General features: G+C 37.0%; 1 long non-coding RNA gene across 2 annotated transcripts; it reads left to right on the top strand.

The window, feature by feature from the left end:
* Positions 1-824: 824 nt before the first annotated feature.
* Positions 825-3,148, top strand: LOC110890554. Of its 2 annotated transcripts, XR_002564564.2 has the most exons (4): positions 825-971; positions 1,116-1,175; positions 2,580-2,721; positions 2,822-3,148. It is a non-coding gene; the product is annotated as an uncharacterized LOC110890554 (long non-coding RNA). The 2 variants fall into 2 exon arrangements; XR_002564563.2 differs by lacking the exon at positions 2,822-3,148 and having other exon boundaries at positions 842-971; positions 2,580-2,788.
* Positions 3,149-7,352: the final 4,204 nt, after the last annotated feature.

The raw sequence follows: 7,352 nt of genomic DNA, 5'->3' as shown, positions 1-7,352 counted from the left end.
AAAGCATGGTGATTGATTGTGTATGCTGTTGAGGAATTGATAATGTTCGAGGCTTCATATGGTGAATCCTCCTATCTTAGTAGGTGTTGCAAAATCATCGGATTGGGTCTCATACTTGGTTATTTTAAAAATAGACATTAATCATTTGCTAGGGTGGCAAAGATTCCAAAGTTGTAGATCCCATTGAAAGGGTTGCCATGTTATTATGACCAAGTACGTTGAACTATGAATGAGTCTGCTTGGCATGGCATCGGTTTGGCCTATTCAGCTTGCCATGGCAGTGGATTAGAGAAAATATCAAAGTCTCTTGGGTGTCCAGCGGACCACCCATGAACAAATTTTATTTGCAAAAACCACTGGAAAGGATTTACAAATCAAGAAGTACACAATCTTTGGAAAACGATCAGCCCCTTAGAAACATGAATACGATGTGTTATATATACCAAAATACATTTACTATCTTTCTAGATTTTTCAATGCTACACATATTCAATGAATACAAGTAAGAAAACACCTGCAATTGCAATATAGATATGTTCTAATTTTTGGTTCAAAAGGTTTTGTTCTACTATATTCCAATCAAACTATTAGTGTTACTTTGTTTTTGATATTCATGGGTTTTTTTTTTTTTTTTTTTTTTTTTTTTTTTTTTTTGACATGCTGACTCTGTAAACCCAAATTGAAATAGTCAAATTTCAGTTATTGTTTTATTTTATTATTATTGAAACATTAAAAAAAATCCTATATTCATTTAAGTTCTCTATGAAAAAAAGATATTAAAATTCCATGGTTTGAACCAAAATTTAAGATTAGGGTTTTCCCCCTACGTTCTCACCTATATATAAGTTAACATCATTTGGAAAATCATTTCACGGCCGTTCTTCCATCATCTCAGATCTTACCGCTCCAATTCAGTATGCAGTTTTCTGACCTGATCGGAGGTCCAATAACTGACCAGATCGAGTGTCCATGTAAGAAGTTTTCATCTTTGCTCATTAATTCTATCTGATCTGAAGATTTTCGGACTTTTGTGATGTTTAACAATTCAATGTGTATTGTGTTTTGAGAATTTTGTGTTTTGATAGCTGCTGACAGCATACATTGATCTGTATCAGGTATGGGAATGGATCATAGCATGTTGACAGTTCATAGGAGCGCATCTATCTTTCTATCAGGTATGGTAAAATCAAGAAATCCATATTTTTGTTAAATGTTTATAAGATTCATATATTAATGCTCCCTTTTCATGGTATATCTGGATATCAAAACTACTTTGATATCTAGATATCTTTATCCTGGATGATGTTTAAGATTTAAGGAAAATAATGAATTATTTAGGCATGATTTATTGGAAAGTCACTGGTATTTTTACCAACGGGTAATTCTCGTCGTTCACTGTGTTTGTGTTTATTAAATGCTCACAGCAACTTGATAGAGGGCCGTCCCTCACAGTTGAAGTGTTATACCTGCTGGTGGTTCAGAACTGTTAAATGAACGCATATGGAATGCCTATTCTAGACCGCAGGTATATGTTCCCCTTGAAGGCGAGAATAGTAAGTCTTTTTAATGGAACAGGTGTGTACTGTCTTTTTAATGCAAGTATGCATTGAGTCTCCATATGTGGTACTTTTTAAAATGGGATACTTGCAGATAGCATAAAACCCATCTCTCAAAATTAATTCCAAGTCATCTTGTATTGTTTTATTATGCTGTTGTTGTGTTCCAATTTAAGGTGTTGTTGAAAACCAGATTGAGGCCCGCCCGTCGAAATAGTAGTGTCACTGGCTGGTGGAACTGTAGGATTGAACCAGAAATTGATTAAATTCTTCCCCTTTTACCATAATTATTTATTTTTTATTTTGATGTCATCCGTTTCTTACATCTGGTTTTGCCAGTACAACTAGTGGACCAACATGGAGACCGGTTCAGGTCCTCAAACGTTGGTTACAATCTTTAAGTGAGATTGACGAATAGTTCCTGATTTATATTGGCAGGTGAAACACATACAAATATAGCTCTCTTAACGCATCAACACCACGGTGTCTTTCAGCTATTAACGTCACCACATGACACATGACTTACCATCCGCCGCTTTTAACGCACGTTTTCTCAATAAACCAAATTTAAACATACTATTTTTCTAAAAACAATAAGATTCACTCACCAACCTTTGTTGACCCAAAAAACTATTTTTACACATGATACATGTGAACAGATTTAAAGAGAAGATTGGACATAGGATGGGCCTTAGTTAACAAGAAACGGATTAGCTTAGTTTATATGTTATAAACAACGTTTCATATGTTTTAGTGTTTGTTTGGATTAATTTATTATGAGACACATTCAGTTTAGATTAATGATAATTTAAAACACGGAATAGCAAGTCATAAGCTTTGGATGAACCCAATCATGCCCCGATCACCTATTCCGCTGCGGGTTGGGGTGTGACAGAACATTGATAACACTAAAATCAGCAACATTGTTTTTATGTGAACCGCAAAAGATTTGTAAATGTTTTTATTTACTTTGAAAGTTGTTATGGATAATTAACTTATCATATGATCCACCGCGTATTTCAGTCATGCTTTTTGGATGATGGTCGAGATTGAATACCATAAAAGCCAGCTTTTTCGGCGGCCTTTAAGATAGTTGGCGGATTGTAAGGGAAAGAATGAATTATTTAGGCATGATGTACCGGGGGCTTTCCCCGCCACCGGTTTTGTAAGTAGCCCATTGGGTAATGCTTTAGACTTGTATATATATTGCATACTTCTTACCATTCTGGTCATTAGCCGTGTTTGTGTTTGTTGAATACTAACAGCAACTTGATAGAGGGTGGTGGTTCAGTTTTCAATTTGTTTTCCTAATGGCAAATACTGCTCAATCTGGTAAAAGTATTGCTAGATCATTATTCACTGCACAGCTTGAGCCCAAGAAGAACAATCAGACAAGCCAAACGAAGGATCTATGAATGTATATATTTCATGAGCTTATAGTCTTTGGTAAAATGTGATTTGAATTTGGACGAAAAACACTCAGGCCCAATTGATAAAGCCCAAATCACACTTGGTCTTTCGTGAGATTGTAGAAGTGAGGTTTCACGAAGAATCTTGTTTAGTTGGAAAAGATGGGTTTTTTGTTGACTGGGTAGGTGTAAAGGTTTCCTGAAAAGGCAGAATCTTGTTTCTGATTTTAAGAATGTTTGTAGGTGAGTGACCAGAAATAGTATACAACAAACTTCGAGATTTCAAATTTTTTAAAAACTTTGAACCTTATCTTCTCAAAAATAAAACTCCGGTCACTTTTCCGGCCAAAAATTCACCGGAAAAATTACCCAGACAAAATTTTGCAAGAAAATTTTAAGAAAAACCCTATGCTAACATGTCTCCATGTATTTAAACAAGGTTTTTGCAAAAAAAATTCGCAACCAACAATTTTTCTAAAGCTTTTAACCCACTTTTTTGCCAACAACTTGAATATTTTTGCTTTAAAACACAATAAACTTTCAGAAAAAAAAAAACCTTCAAGAAAGTTGTTTGAAAACACGACACTCAGCTCGGTTTTAACAAGGAAGAGAGCCAAAGCTCTGATATCACTTGTATGTCCACTCGGAGGATCAAGTTTCCCACTTCCTTGTTGTCGGAAACACACTTACGAGTGCGAAATACTCGTAAGAATGCTGTCACACCCTCAAAATCCACATTCGGAGTACTACCGCGAAGCGTGTGACTGACAGCCATCAATCATACTAAAAATTAAGATAATAATAGTAAAGTTCACCAACCATAAAGATCAGTGACCACCATAGTTAAAGTGCAAATTTTTAAGTTCAAAACAACAGTTTAAGTGAGTAAAGACAGCTTAGTAGAATATTTCAAACAAACATTCATGTTTCAATATTATTTAAAGAACCCAACACACGGGTCTAGACGTCTACTACTGTAGGTCCCTCGCGGAGGATGAGGTTAAACCTTAACCTTGTTATATTAACACACTACCAAGTGCGGAATCCAAGCTAGAGTGCAACCGAGTTGAGACAAGTATAAACACAAGACACACAAGGTTCACCGACTAACACCACTTGTATTAATGCGAATGAAGGTTCGGTTACAAGCACAATGTTTACAAATCAGTTTTGTAAACTCTCTCTATGTGTGTGTGTGTTCTTGACAGAATACTCTCTCTATCTCTCGAGTCTATCTTTCTGTCTGTGTCTAAACTGAAATGAACACACTGCATGGGTTTATATACCCAACACAGATTGCATGCTTCGAAGGATAAGATAGTCAGGTCGAAGGATCATCTATCGACCAGAATCATACCGAAGGATCCATACATACCTCGAAGGATGATGTATCCTTCGAGGTCCATCTGTATCCATCGAAGGTTGTCTTTCGAGGTGATCGAAGATATAAACCATCCTTCGATCACATCCTTCGAAGCAAACAAACTTACATACTTATTGTTGACTGTTTGGCCAAGTCAAACCAGGAGGATGGTTGACTTGGTCAAACTTACAAGTTTAACAACTGACATCGTTTAATATCGACACGATACAGAATACAGACAAAGTACAGACACAAGTGCACCAACAAACTCCCCCTTGGCTGTAGCTTTGTCTCGATCTTGATCATCTTTGATCTTCGTGTCTTCAGGACTCTGATGTCCTTTCAAGTCTTCAATGTCGGAGGATCTTCAAAGTCTTCACGTCTTGAAAGCAGAAAGTGTATCAACAAACTACCCATATCATGTAGGAAGTGTGTTGACAAACTCCCCCTTAACATAAGCTCCCCCTTGAGTTATGCTCGTGAATGAATTGATCTTCAAAGCTTAAGATCCTAGTGGTGTTGATGATGGTCCGCGGCAACTCGATCATCTTCATCTTTTGAGTGCCTTCACGTCGTATCTTCATTCCGAAGCTTGTCATCGACCATGTTCTCCTAGCCTTTAGAATCTGCACATGCAAGAAATCTAAACGCGTAATGAGAACAACTGCTTGGAATAGTTAGTATAAACAAATGACACACGAATGACCATGTCACAATCAAACACCGTCCGACAGTTTGAAAGTTTAATAAATTTCTCAATTTCAGATATAACTTTCAAAACTTGCAAATTTCGACCGTTTATGAAGATTTAGTCAATTCGGTTTTCGTTCAGGTTTCAGGTAACGAAGACTCGAGCTCCAACATCTTACGATCGAAAATAAAGTAGAAATAAAATCTTTTTGGCTTTTATAAAGTTTATATTAAAACTCACCTAAAATCTTTTTGGTATTTTTGAATAAATTAAAAGACAACAATTTTAATATCCTTTGAGTGTTATCAAACGACATCACCGCTAATGTCGTGCTGATATGCACCAAACGACGAAACTGTTTAAAAAATAACAATAAAAGATAAGCAGTAAATAAATATATACAGACATTCTTTTTGCGAGTTTCGAGGGTAAGAGAATCATATCAGTGTACGGTCATGCCAAAACACTCTTATTGTTCAATTAGTTAACATTAAGATAAGCATCCTATAACAATTATCGGTATTGTTGTCCACTTAAGCTCAACTTATCAGATGTAATCATGGCGAGGGGATACGTTAAGGTATGATTTATACTTACCGACCGGTGTTCATCCACATCACGACACATTCCCGTATCAAGGTATGCACGAGAGTTCATCTTACCGGTGAGTATACCGATTATCATCTGTTTGACCGTATAAAAAGTGAGATACTCACTTATTTTGATTTGAAAAACAAGCCCTATGTGATATAATCACTTATTGATGAGGAACTTGATTTTCATATGCATGAGGGCACAGGAGCAAGTCCGTGAACAGGTCAGTACTTTCGTACAGCAGAGAGACGAACTTGACTCCCGGATAAATGTGAATTTTATCACTTATTTGTTTGGACATGTGATTGTTTATCACTTATTGAGGTCGAATGCAGTATGAGATATGTACACGTATGTATAGTATCATGGAAGATCTAGACTTGCGTCCCCGTTATTTTTCGGTAAAAGATATAACCATGATACCCAGATGATAAGCAGCATAAAGACCGAATATCTCAGAACCTCGGCAATCTATCAAACGAAATTTCGGTACTAAGACCATATGCCAATGAATGGTTCCCACCTGGTCTTCAGTCGATATAAGTTTATATCACCCTGCACACTTTAAAATGATTGTAAGCCTACCGATACATCTTATATAGAGCTGCTTATCGTTTTTCATTTAAGGTTTAAAGAGGTTTGGATAGACCACTGATGTACTATCATTTTCTCTTTTGCTCGCCAGGAAACTCATTTTTGTTTTTCTATTGTTTTTGTGTTTTTGAAATTTTTCGATGTTTTTGGATTTTCCGATTTTTGGATTTACTCCCCCTAAAATCAATAAACTAAGACAAATTTAAAACACAAAGGTATTTACAAAAATGATTTTCGGATGTTGGTTTACTCTTGCTTGACCTTATTGCCGTTTACCAATAATAAAAAGTCAAATCTTGATTTGTCAAATGCTTTGGTAAAAAGGTCGGCACGTTGGTCATCGGTGTGGACCTTAACAACATCGATTAGCCTTTTCTCAAAGCAATCACGTATGAAGTGATATTTGATTTCGATGTGTTTGGTCTTTGAATGCTGCACAGGATTTCTAGTGATCTGTAATGCAGCAGAATTATCAACGTAAATAGGAGTAGTTAGGAATTCAAAACCGTAGTCGCGTAATTGTTGTTGGATCCAAAGAACTTGGGAGCAACAACTTGAGGCAGCAATGTATTCAGCTTCGCATGTTGATGTAGCGACGCACGTCTGCTTCTTGCACTGCCATGTGACTAGGCGATTTCCTAAAAACTGACATCCAGCCGTTGTGGATTTGCCGTCGATTTTGCATCCGCCATGATCAGAATCACTGAATGCGATCAAGTCAAAGTTATTATCCCTAGGGTACCATAGACCGGTGTCAGGGTAACCCTTCAAATAACGAAAAATCCTTTTTACAGCTGCAAGATGTGAGGCCTTCGGGTTGACTTGATATCTGGCAAGCAGGCACGTTGGGTACATTATGTCTGGCCTTGATGCTGTGAGATACATAAGAGATCCGATCATTGCGCGATAGTATGAGGGGCTAACAGCTTCACCCTTCAAGTCTGGAGTAATTCCGTGATTTTGTGGCAGTGGGGTACCAATGGGCGTTGCATCAGACATCTGGAACCGGCTCAAGATGTCACCAACATATTTAGTCTGATGGATGAATATCCCAGACTCGGTTTGTTGTACTTGTAGGCCCAAGAAGAAGGTCATTTCCCCCATAGCACTCATCTCGAATTTATCCTGTACCAGAAGAAGATCTC

This window comes from Helianthus annuus, chromosome 11 (assembly GCF_002127325.2).
Source record: "Helianthus annuus cultivar XRQ/B chromosome 11, HanXRQr2.0-SUNRISE, whole genome shotgun sequence".
NCBI lineage: Eukaryota > Viridiplantae > Streptophyta > Magnoliopsida > Asterales > Asteraceae > Helianthus > Helianthus annuus.
Note: the sequence above shows the minus strand (reverse complement) of the source record. Positions and strands in the feature narration are given on the sequence as shown.